The 13,337-nt window shown below is 35.3% G+C and overlaps 1 protein-coding gene across 1 annotated transcript in view; it reads right to left on the reverse strand.

Moving 5' to 3' along the window:
* LOC150097249 (uncharacterized) overlaps nucleotides 1-13,337 on the reverse strand; it is a 550,351-nt gene that overhangs the window by 129,676 nt on the left and 407,338 nt on the right. The gene's annotated exons all lie outside the window — the stretch shown is intronic.

The raw sequence follows: 13,337 nt of genomic DNA on the forward strand, positions 1-13,337 counted from the left end.
ACTGACCGGACAACAGTAGTCTTTAGTTCCAATGCAGTGAGTGGCTGCAATACATCACATGAGTGCAGCACACAAGTAATTTAAAATGGCAGCTGTTATAGATGCGCATATGAAGCCTAGAGTGGGTAAATGAATTCCTTACTGCAGAGCAGATGTTACACAATGGGTCAGACAATTTAACAGTGGTGAAACCAAAGTTAGAGACAAGCTTCAAAGTGGCCATCCAGTAACAGAAAATAAGAGTCAACTGTTGTAATGATCAAGAAAAACTACTGCATTATGACTTACAAACTATACAACACAGTCTGTATTGGTAAATCAGTGGTGAACCATCATTACCGACTTTGAATACAACATGGTTTGTGCACAGCAGATCCCATAAATGTTAAGCCATGAACAACAACAACAACAAGCCCAGAAAGTCATCAACATCTGCTATGAGAATGAAGGACAGGTTTCTTTTCACATATAGAGGTGATGACACATTCATTCATCATTATGGGCCTGAAACGAAGCGCTATTTGATGAAATGCCATTTTAACGGACTGTGCAAAAAGAAATTCAAAAGACAGCCTTCTGCAAGCAAAGTCGCAGCAACCATTTTCTGAGACAAAACTGGGATCTCGCTAGCATGATTTTTTTTTTTTTTTTTTTAAATGGAAAAACACCTTCATCGAGTTTGGTCCACTAGAAACATGAATAAGATCTTCCTTTGGCATGACAACACTTGACCTCATACTCGGTGCAACCTGCAATATCTGGCTGGACTGATCTCTTGCCCATTCTTCCACAGTTCAGATTTTGCACCCTCTAACTACCAACTGTTTGGCTCTCTGAAGGATATGTTCTGAAGACTCCATTCTGCAAATGACAAGGAGTTGGAAGAAGCGGTTTGTGAACAGCTCTGATACTGGAGAAAAGATTTTTATGGGATTGGTGCACAGCTTCTTATTCAGCAAATGGCAAAAGTGCATGGAGATCAATGGAGGCTTAATCCATGAAATGCCAGTGTTAAATAAATTATTTTAAAAAAAAAGCATTACTTTCACACAACTTTTGTAACTAATAACATAAAATAAAATTTGTTTTTCCAAGTTCAAATATATATAAAAGGATATACATTTACTGCGATACATATTTTTAATAAAATTAACTATAAATGTGGGTTATTCCTTTTAAGGAAAGCAAATAGCATAAGCTTCCTTTTTTGTTTTATGTTAAAAAAATTATGGTAATTATTTGCAAATGTATAATATATTTGGTACCATGGATGAGCTAAGGATTTTTTTTCTATTTTTTATGAATTACATATACATATATTTTTGTATTTTGAATATATTTTTTACAAAGTCCAGAAACATTACTCTAAAAATCAAACACAGAACTTTTTCAAGCCACTTCAGGCCTCCAATAAGCCGGGAGGTCTTCCACTAGGTAATGAAATTCATCTTACACCTATGCATGATATAGCCATGATTTAAAGAACAATTCTTTGAAAAATGGGTTTTAATAAGAAAATTCTCTTAATTTTATTGTTATAGTTTTTAAGTGGAGTGTAAGGTCTAAGAGTTGAAGCAATAATGTAATAACCAGTGTAATGCATGCCTGGTTGAAAAAGTGGAGAGTACACTTGCTTTTCAACTAATAGACTGGAAGTTTGAATCCCACATGGGAATGGATGTTTTATCAACCTTCTGTGAATGTCCTTGGGTAAAAATATCTTTGCCCACTGTAAAATCAACCATCACACTTACTGAAATAGCTTGAAAGAGTTTGATGTTAGCACAAAGTTTCCAGATTATGTAAAAAATGTAATTAAAAAAAAAAAAAATACATATATGTATATATATATATATATATATACAGATAATTCTCTTTTTACATGGCTTTTTTTTTACATAATAACATAGTTCAGAAAACAAAAGCAATTTCATTTTTACATGGAATATTTTGATTTAACATGGTTCAAATGGTGCTTATTTTAAAAATTTCTGTTTGAATTCAGTTCTATTAAAAAGTGTGCTATGCTGATTCCTTGAAGTTAAGTTGGTCCATTAAAGGAGGCCTGCCTATATAAGGCTGCTTGGAACGAGTCTATCTTGTACATAATGTATCTAGCAATAATGTATACGAGATACATTATAAAAGTGAAGATGGAAAAAGCCCCAGTGATGTGGATAGAAGATTGCTCACAAAAAGGAATACTTTTAGAGCAAATGTCATCAAACAGAAAGCATTATGGATGTACAAACAGATTTTGGAAAAGGAGTCAACAACAACATCAAACAACAATTACGATTTTTCTGCAAGCATGGGTTGGCTTACAAAATTTCTTAAAAGATATGTGCTTCATAATGTAAAAATAAAAGGAGAAGCTGCATCTGCAGATGAATTAGCAGCTAGGGAATTTCTTTCCAATCTTATTGAAAATGGTGACTACACTCCTGATCAAGTTTGGAACACAGATGAGACCTGCCTTTTTTGGAAAATAATGCAAAGTATAACTTATATAGTGAAATCACAAAAAAGTGTTGGTGGCTTTAAAGCAGCCAAGGTTCATGTCACTCTTTTTGCAGCAATGCTTTATATTAAAACCACTACTCATTAATCGATCCCTAAGACCGCAAGCAATGAAAGGTGGATTTTAATACATTAATATTATTAATACATTAATAATATTTTAATACAATAATTAATACATGCACTGGAAGGCAAACAAAAGAGGTTGGATTACAAAATAAATTTTTAATGAATGGTTCTATCAATGCTTTGTTCAGAAGGTTAAATGCTATTTGATGAAAAAAAATCTGGACTTTAATAAAGTTTTATTGATAATAGACAATGCGCCTGGCCATCCTGTTTTAGAACACCCGAATGTGGAATTTTGTTTTCAACACAACATCCTTAATACAACACTTAATACAATAATACAACATCCTTAATACAACACTAGACCAGGTTGTGATTTCTAACTTCAAAATTTACTACATAAGAACATTCAATAAATTTTGATAAACTAGATAAGGATAATTTACTGACAGTTACTGATGTTTGGAAGAAAGTTTCTATTTTGGAATGCATCAAACTTGCTTAGTTGTCATTATCAGAATTGAAACCACCAACTTTAAATGCATGCTGGAAAGCTACTTGGCCAGAATGTGTGAAAAAGAAAAACCTTGTCTCTTTGCATACAACTGAATATCCCAATATACCATCAGATTAGCACATGCAGTTGGCAGAGAAGGATTTGATAATTGACAAGGACATTACGTTAGTGATGACGAAATAATAGAAGCTGTCCTTGAGAATCTCAATGAAAAAGTGATGATGATGGTAATGAAGATTCCCCCCCACTGCAGGATTAATTAAAGAAGGGCTTCAAATGGCTAGTAAATTGTAGTCATTTTCTTACATAATCCAAATACTGAAGTCATGTATGTTGTGACACAAAGATCTAGTCAAAACAGGGTCTCAACAATTAATTACAGAGCTCATAGTAAAAAAAAAAAAAAAAAATCAACCTTCTGAATTATTAAAAATTAGTGCTACTGAAGGAAACGTTTCGGCATTGCAATATAAACAGGATGGCCAAAGTGTTTCAAGTGATGGAAGTGATTTAATTCCAGTCTCACAAAATAATGCGGCTACTGTCAGAAAGTGATGGCGAATAAAATTTAACTAATAACCATATGCTTGGGTGTATTTGGGCATTTTCAAATTTCTGTTTTATAAGTGATATACTATTTTCTTTAAGAAAGATACATATGTATATACTTTAAATAAGTATTTCAAATAAAAAAAATATTCCATTAAAATTAAATAAAGTTTTATTCAATGATTTTGATATGCTTTGTTTCAAGGTAACTTATGTTCGTATTGGATTTTCACATCTGGAACCATTTTTCTATATTTTCATATGCACTGCATTCTTTTTTTTTTACATGTTTTTTTTTCTGGAACCAATCAACTGTGTAAATGGAGAATTGGGTGTATATATATAAAACCTTAGCCAACCATGGTACTGTCATATTATGGTTTATAGCCTTTTTGTGGGTAGTTATCACATCTTGAGTGCATGTGTAAAACAACAACGATTACTGGAGAGTGAAAAAGACAGACTAAGTTTTTTTTTTGCAAGGATGTTTATTTAACACCAAAGGGCAAAATTTTTAAAAATGTGGAGGGGAAAAAAATCCTTGCAATAAACATAGATGATAATTTAGTGTCTAGATCAATTCTGGATCACAATTCTTAGTTTAGTATTTATCTGTAATATCTCCATTCTGGAGACAACACAGCAAATACTAAACACAATTCAGTTACACTGCTGCGTATTATACAAAAACCAAGAACAGTTTTTAATGCTTGAATTATATATGACTGAATGTTGCTATTCTGTAAAAGAAGTAAAACACACATCTTTTGACAAATTCTGATAGTGTAAGTTCTGGAACATTTAATATTAAACTAAAAATCATCTAATACCAGGGTGAAAAATCTCAATCCTCATCCATGTTAGTTGCTAATCAGAATAAACTTATCCAGCATACTTATACATCTTCTTCCTCTTTTTAGTGCTTTTATCTCGCTTAGTGCCAGGTCTACTATGATTATGCGACTGTGGGAAACCTCAACAGGCTTGTTGCAGAGCCTGGAGTTGGGGGGGGGGCAATTTTTATGACCTGTAGAGGTGTGTGTTCATAGGGATAGTTTGCCTGTTCTGGGGAATGAAAAACTTGATTTTCTGGGTGAAAAAATGCCTGCCTCCATATGAAACTGCTAACTCACTTTTAGTTGAAAGAGATCAGATAAAGATTACTCACATCTTAGATAGGAATTGAACTCAGGTTTTTCTTCATCTCTAACGACTGAGCTATGGCTCTTTATCCAGCATACTATGCACTGAGAGGTTATCATCTTTCATTTCATCATCTTTGATTATAAATTATATATTTAGTTTAATCCTTTATCCAAGTGAAAAAAAAAACTTCCAACATCTTCCTCTAATCCAGAGTAATTTAATAATAAGGTGCGACACCTTTTGGCAACTGGCATATGGAAATATAAGTTCTGCATTTCTTCAACCTTGACATCACCTCTGGGTCTGGCTCCCACTGAGAGACCTCAATAAAGGTCGAAACCGGTCTTGGTAGTAAACCTTCCCAAAATGCATAGCATTATACATGTCTGAAAGGAGATGTGCTTTGCATTATAGGATACTAAGGAAAGTGATGAGAACTTAGTCCACCTTGCCACAAGTTGCCCCAGTCCTGAAGATACTTCAGCCGCAAACTTTGTTTGTTTGCACTTGGATAAAGGATTAAACTAAATATATAATTCATGACTTATTTTTCATGGTATTAACAACACCACACACATTTTTATCACAAAGATGTTTTATTAAAGCTTATATTTCGCTGATTTTCAACTCAGCATCATCATCAGAGCACAACACACTTGTATATGCAACATTGAGTGAGTGAAACAATATAATTGCAAAAGACAAAAGATCTAAAGTCCTATTTTTGGCACCTTCTAATGGGAAAAAAAAAAAAAAAGCAGCTATCAAGGAGTTTTTCTTAGGATAACCATCTCCCAAATTTTTGACAAATTAATGCAACCATATTTGTTAAGGTTGGGAGAATTCTTCAAAGCCAATGCTGACTCAAAAAATAATCTTTCAGACCTATAACAACTCTTAATAGCACATTCGTTTTCCTCCATCTAATCCTGTGTGAAGGAGTGTCTAAAGCGTGGTCTGCCAGTCCCGACTTGAAATAGTAATAGTGGCGAACACATCTTTCATGTTCTTCCAGGCAGATGTTCACTGATCTTCCTGTTTGCCCAGGTCACAGTCACAAGGAACTTCATACACTCCTGGGTGTGCTAAAGGGCGAAGTTTATCCTTAGGCGAGCGGATCAGAGTTGCCAGCATCACATGAAGTTTGAAAGTGGTGCGAAGGCCATGTTTCAACAATATTTTTGGCTATCTTTTCCGATGTACCTCTAAGAATAAGGTCATGCTGTATTCTTGTGTATTAGGAGAGAGCAGAGTAATGGGCCTATGTAGTATTTTATCTATTTTGTAGGGATTGTGGCCATTGGCTAAGGACGTATGGCACAGGTATTGGAGTTCAGTGATCAGAGCTGTATTGTTAGAACAAATGGCTCTGGCTCTGTGTGTAAGTGTTTTTAAAATGCCATGATGTTGGACTGGATGATGATGTGATTGTTTATGTAGGTATCTTCCTGTATGTGTGTAGGCTTTCTGTAAATAAAAAAAAAGATAGTGATCCATCTGAAAGATGGGTAACTATGTGTCAAGAAATGGTAAACAGTTATTTGATTGTTTTTCTACTGTGAAGTCAATTTTAGTGTGTTGGCTGTTTAGGTAGGCGACAAAAGTGTCTTGTCCATGGGGCCAGATGGCAAACACATCATCTACATAGCGTAACCACACTTGTGGCTTGTATGTAGCTGTGATAAGTACATTGTTTTCAAAGTGTTCCATGTAAAAATTTGCTAACAGGGGAGAGAGGGCGAACCCATAGCAGTACTATTAATCTGTTTGTAGAATTTTCCTCCCCATGTAAAGTAACCTACATTCATGGTAAATTGAAATAATTCAAAAATATCAGGGGGAAATTTAGACTTGATTAAATCAAGAGTGTCTATAAGTGGTACATAAGTAAATAAGAAGGTGACATCAAAACTAACCATTATGTCTGAATCTTTTAGGATTAGATTTTTAACCAGTGTTTTGAAATAGACTGAATTTTTTTACAAAAGTAGAGGAGCTGCCAGTAAGGGGGGCAAGCGACTTGGCTAAATGCCAGGCCAGTTTATATGTGGGACTATCTATGCTATCGACCATGGGGCGTAGGGGGATATTAGTTTTGTGGATTTTTGGTAATCCATAAATACGGGGTGGTTTAACATGAATTGGTTTTATTTTCCTGATGATTCTTTGGGCCATGATGTCACTTTTTTCAGTAATTTTCAGACTTTTCTCTTTTGAGACATCACAGGGTCTCGATGTATAATTTGATATGTTCAACTGTCACATATGAGGTCTTGCATTTTTCTGTTATACTCATCTTGATTCGTGATAACTGTAGCATTTCCTTTATCAGCTTTTGTAATAATAATATTTTTATTATTATATAACTTTTTTAGGGCAGTTATTTGCTTATGTGGCATATTGCTTTTTGGAGGAGCCTTGTTTAGAATACTTGCTATATCTAGTCGCACAGTATTGGCCATTTATGGCGGAAGATCGTGGATACTCCCTTCTACTTTCATCATAATTTCTAGATTAGGAATTTGTTTGGTCGTGATGGCAAAGTTATGTCCTAGACTGAGAGCGTTCTTGGATTTTTCAGTGAGTGTTTCCGATGATAGGTTTACGACCACGTGGTCTCGTTGAAGTTGTGGTCGGGACTTCGTATGTTGGAGATGTGCTGTAGGGTAGTCCATATTTCAGGATTTAACACGTTGATTAGTTCTTGTTGTAGAGCTGTGATAGAGCTGTTTAGCTTACTAAGCTCTATGAGAGTAGCGGCGATTTGTTCTCGAAGAAGCGCTAAACTCGCCTGTCGATAAATACGATGTGCCTTTGCCGATTGTAACTTTTCTTTGAATTTCAGAAAAGATGAAATGATATCGTTGTCACTGCAACGATATCATTTCATTTAAGGAAGGCTAACCTGTTCAATTTTCTGGACAATTTCAGTTTCAACTTACCGAACCATTGCACTTTGTATACAATATCCTCTCTGTGCAAAATCATCAATCTAACAGATAAGCTTAGGTATTGATGGTTATTCATGACTTATTTTTCACAGTATTAACAACACCATACTTTTATCACAAAGATGTTTTATTAATGCTTATATTTTGCTGATTTTCAAGTTAGCATCATCAGAGCACAACACACTTGTATACGCGACAGTGAGTGAGTGAAACAATATAATTGCTAAAGCAAAAGATCTAAAGTGCTATTTTTGGCGCCCTCTAACAAAAAGCAAACAAACAAAAAAAAGCAGCTATCCAGGAGTTTTTCTTAGGATTTTTTTTTTTTTCGTTAGAGGGCACCAAAAATAGGACTTTTTGCCTTTTGCAATTATATTGTTTCACTCACTCACTGTCGCATATACAAGTGTGTTGTGCTGAAAATCAGCAAAATATAAGCATTAATAAAACATCTTTGTGATAAAAGTGTGTGTGGTGTTGTTAATACCGTGAAAAATAAGTCATGAATAACCATCAATACCTAAGCTTATCTGTTAGATTGATGATTCTGCACGGAGAAGATATTGTATATAAAGCACGACGGGTCGGTAAGTTGAAACTGAAATTGTCCAAAAAATTGAACAGGTTAGCCTTCCTTAAACGATGGGGCGACAACGATATCATTCCATCTTTTCTGAAATTCAAAGAAGAGTTACAATCGGCAAAGGCACATTGTATTTATCGACAGGCAAGTTTAGCACTTCTTTGAGAACAAATCGCTGCTACTCGCACAGAGCTTAGTAAGCTAAACAGCTCTATCACAGCTCTACAACAAGAATTAATTAACGTGTTAAATCCTGAAATATGGACCACCCTACAGCACATCTCCGAAGTTGCAGCAAAAAAATAATTTACAAAAGTAAAAAAGCAAACACATCAAGAAATATGAACTCCTACAACAGCACCAACATACGAAGTCCCGACCGCAACTTCAACAAGACCACGTCGTCGTAAACCTATCATCGGAAACACTCACTGAAAAAGCCAAGAATGCTCTCAGTCTAGGACATAACTTTGCCATCACGACCAAACAAATTCCTAAACTAGAAATTATGATGAAAGTAGAAGGGAGTATCCACGATCTTCCGCCATAAATGGCCAATAACGTGCGACTAGATATAGCAAGTATTCTAAACAAGGCTAAGCCTCCAAAAAGCAATATGCCACGTAAGCAAATAACTGCCCTAAAAAAGTTATATAATAATAAAAATATTATTATTACAAAAGCCAATAAAGGAAATGCAACAGTTATCATGAATCAAGAAGAGTATAACAGAAAAATGCAAGATTTCATACGTGACAGTTCCACATATCAAATTATACATCGAGACCCTATGATGTCTCAAAAGAGAAAAGTCCGAAAATTACTGAAAAAAGTGACATCATGGCCCAAAGAATCATCAGGAAAATAAAACCAATTCATGTTAAACCACCCCATATTTATAGATCACCAAAAATCCACAAAACTAATATCCCCTTTACGCCCCATAGTCGATAGCATAGACAGTCCCACATATAAACTGGCCTGGCATTTAGCCAAGTCGCTTGCCCCCCTTACTGGCAACTCCTCTACTTTTGTAAAAAATTCAGTCTATTTCAAAACACTGGTTAAAAATCTAATCCTAAAAGATTCAGACATAATGGTTAGTTTTGATGTCACCTCCTTATTTACTAATGTACCACTTATAGACACTCTTGATTTAATCAAGTCTAAATTTCTCCCTGATATTTTTGAATTATTTCAATTTATCATGAATGCAGGTTACTTTAAATGGGGAGGAAAATTCTACAAACAGATTAATGGTACTGCTATGGGTTTCCCCCCTCTCTCCCCTGTTAGCAAATTTTTACATGGAACACTTTGAAAACAAAGTACTTACCACAGCTACATACAAGCCACAAGTGTGGTTATGCTATGTAGATGATGTGTTTGCCATCTGGACAAGACACTTTGGATGCTTTTGTCACCTACCTAAACAGTCAACACCCCAAAATTCACTTCACAGTAGAAAAACAATCAAATAACTGTTTACCATTTCTTGACACATTAGTTACCCGCCTTTCAGATGGATCACTATCTTCTTCTATTTACTGAAAGCCTACACACACACAGGAAGATACCTACATAAACAATCACATCATCATCCAGTCTAACAGTATGGCATTTTAAAAACACTTACAGAGCCACAGCCATTTGTTCTAACGATACAGCTCTGACCACTGAACTCCAATACCTGTGCCATGCGTCCTTAGCCAATGGCTACAATCCCTACAAAATAGATAAAATACTACATAAGCCCATTACTCTGCTCTCTCCTAATACACAAGAATACAACATGACCATTTCTATTCCCTATATCAGAAGTACATCGGAAAAGATAGCCAAAGTATTGTTGAAATATGGCCTTCGCACCACTTTCAAACCTCATGTCAAGATGGCAACTCTGATCCGCTCGCCTAAGGATAAACTTCACCCTTTAGCACACCCAGGAATGTACGAAGTGCCTTGTGACTGTGACTTGGCCTAATATGGGCAAATAGAAAGATCAGTGAACATCCGCCTGGAAGAGCATGAACGATACGTTCGCTACTATTACTATGGCAAAGTCGGGACTGGCAGACCACGCTTTGGACACTCCTTCACACAGGATTAGATGGAGGAAAACGAATGTGCTATTTAGGAGTTGTTATAGATCTGAAAGATTATTTTTTGAGTCAGCAATGGCTTTGAAGAATTCTCCCAACCTTAACAAATATGGCTGCATTAATTTGCCAAAAATTTTGGAGACAGTTATCCTAAGAAAAACTTCTGGATAGCTTCTTCTTCTTTTTTTTTTTTCCATTAAGGGGCGCCAAAAATAGGACTTTAGATCTTTTGTCTTATGCAATTATATTGTTTCACTCACTCACTGTCGCGTATACAAGTGTTGTGCTCTGATGATGCTAACTTGAAAACCAGCGAAATATAGGCGTTAATAAAGTATCTTTGTGATAAAAGTGTGGTGTTGTTAATACTGTGAAAAATAAGTCGTGAATAACCATCAACACCTAAGCTTATCTGTTAGATTAAATATCTAATTTATAGTCTAACGAAGTGAAAAAAAAACTTCCCTCATCATCTTTGAAACATCTGAGAAAGAGAATGACCAATTTGCAGTACTGGAATAAAGCTTGGAGGTCCTTTAGCATTTTAGACTAGTGCCAGATAATACCAAGTGGACAGATGAATTTTACTACCTGATGTAATATAACCACTTTTTATATTTGAGGCCTTGAAGTGGACATAAATTATGATTTTGGCTGATCATATTTTTTTTGCCTAAATCACATCACTGCAAAGATGGTAGGAAATGCCTTTATAGATGGAAAATGAAATTCATCACTGAGTATGAGACTAGTACCTTGTTTACTGGAAGCTCAAGCAGATTGAAAAGTTCCATGTTTGGTTTCTAGAACAGATATAATGTTTTAATCTTTAACCTGCCCAATTTTATAATCATTTGTTGGTAAGATGCACTTAAAAAAAGTTTGTACTCCATGGCAAAAGTCCTAGTTTACTTTATCACCATTTCTTCAAGCATGCAACATGATGTTTTGGGATGAAAATAGTCAGGTATGGGATAATGCCATCGCAGTAATGTTCACTTAAATGTGATTTTATAGAACAAATGGTAGATCCAACATAACAGATAATGCATCTGGACTGGCAGTTAAATTTGTAAATATTGGGTCATAGTAATATATGCACCAGCCAATGAATTAGAAACCTTCATGCAGATGCACATAACCACATGTTCTAGGCAACTATTTAAGAATGATGCATACTTTCTGTTCAGTAATCGTCAATAGTGCTGATCACAATAGGAAAAACAAAGGATCTTTCAGAGTTTGATAAAGGGCTTACTGTGGGTGCCAGTCTGGATGGAGCCACAATTTTGAAAACAGCAGAGCTGACTGGTCTCTCTAAAGATGAGATGTCCCATGTGGTTAATCAGTGGAAAAATAAACCACACTGCTTGTCTAAAAGGCATAACTGTAGTCCTAAGACAGTCTCTCATGAATGAAATTGCCATCATCTGAGAAGGCTTGAACAGACAAACAGAACTTCTAGTGTGCAGCAAATGATTAAAGTATTAATGAAGGCTGTTCCCAACCCATATCTCACCAAACTATGACCAGGAAACTGATGAAAATTGGTACTTGTAGTCACATGCCAATACAAAAACCCCTGATTCTTCTGTGAAGAACTGAAAGGTTTTTGTCTACAGTGGTGTCAGGAACACTGTGACACTGGAAAAAAAAGTCGTGGTCTTGAGTGATGGTACACCTTGATCTGTACCGACAGTAAGTAGAGAGTTGGCTGAAACCCCATAAAGCATTGAACCCAGCGTGCCTTGTAAACACAACTCAAAATTCTGGATGTGATGTGTGGGGTGTGTTCTGTTGATACAGAATGGGTCCCTTGATATTGTTGGTAAGTTGGGTATCCTCCAAGGAATATCTGAACATTGTTACCAATCAAGTCAATCCAGGAATGTTGACTTTTTATCCATGATTTAAAACTGAAATATAGACTAAGTATTGCATGATATAGAGTTCCATTTACACCGTATAACTGAAGCATTTTGAATAGCTTTCATCTTGGAACTTGTCGTATGTCTTTGCCAAATCAACAAAACTTAAATATAGATCCTTGTTATATTTCCATGATTTCTCAACTACCTGTCTTAAAGTGAAAATCTGATCTTGACAACCACTGTTTCATCTGAACCCAACTTGTTCTTCTCTAAGCTTCTTCTCCACAATTTGTCTTAGCCATTTCTCAAGTATACTACCATAAATCTTACCAGGAATACTCAATAGGGAAATTACCCAGCAATTCTCACAGTCAGGTTATTTCACTTTTAATATATGGGTACTATAAATGTTCTGCTCCAATCATCTAGAACTCAACCCTCTGACAAGGCATTCTGAACTAAACTTTTATACCTCCATATTTGAGCATTTCTGGTCGTATATCATCTGCTCCAGTTGCCCCCCTTTCCACATTTCTGATAACTTTTTCTACTTCAAGCACTAATATATATATATATATTCTTGATTGCATTCCTGTTGAGTGTTTTCTACCACATACTTAAATGCTTGTTTCATTTAGCAAGCTTTCTAAGTAATTACTCTAGATATCTAGAATATCTTTATCTTCAGTTTTCATGTCACCTTTATCATTTGATTCTTTTTATAGCTCTTTCCTCTCCTGAGCTTTATCAATGGTCTTCAGAATATTTTATCACCTTCCTGATATTTATTTTCTGTGTTCTTACTAAAGTCTTCCCATGAATTTTGTTTAGCTAGTTTTACACAGGGCTTTTTTTTTTTTTCTTACATTTTTCTTTAAGAACATGTGATGACTTATTTGCAATTTGCAGGAACTTTTGATGATTTTTTTTTGTTTTCCTTGACTGCCTCTTTAACTTCCTGAGTCTACCATGGAGTTCTGATTTTTCTATCCTTGCAGATAACCTCACCACATGCTTCTCTGGCTAAAT

This window comes from Typopeltis vanoorti, chromosome 17 (assembly GCF_054136105.1).
Source record: "Typopeltis vanoorti isolate ZY-2024b chromosome 17, IOZ_Tvanoo_1.0, whole genome shotgun sequence".
Classification (NCBI taxonomy): domain Eukaryota; kingdom Metazoa; phylum Arthropoda; class Arachnida; order Uropygi; family Thelyphonidae; genus Typopeltis; species Typopeltis vanoorti.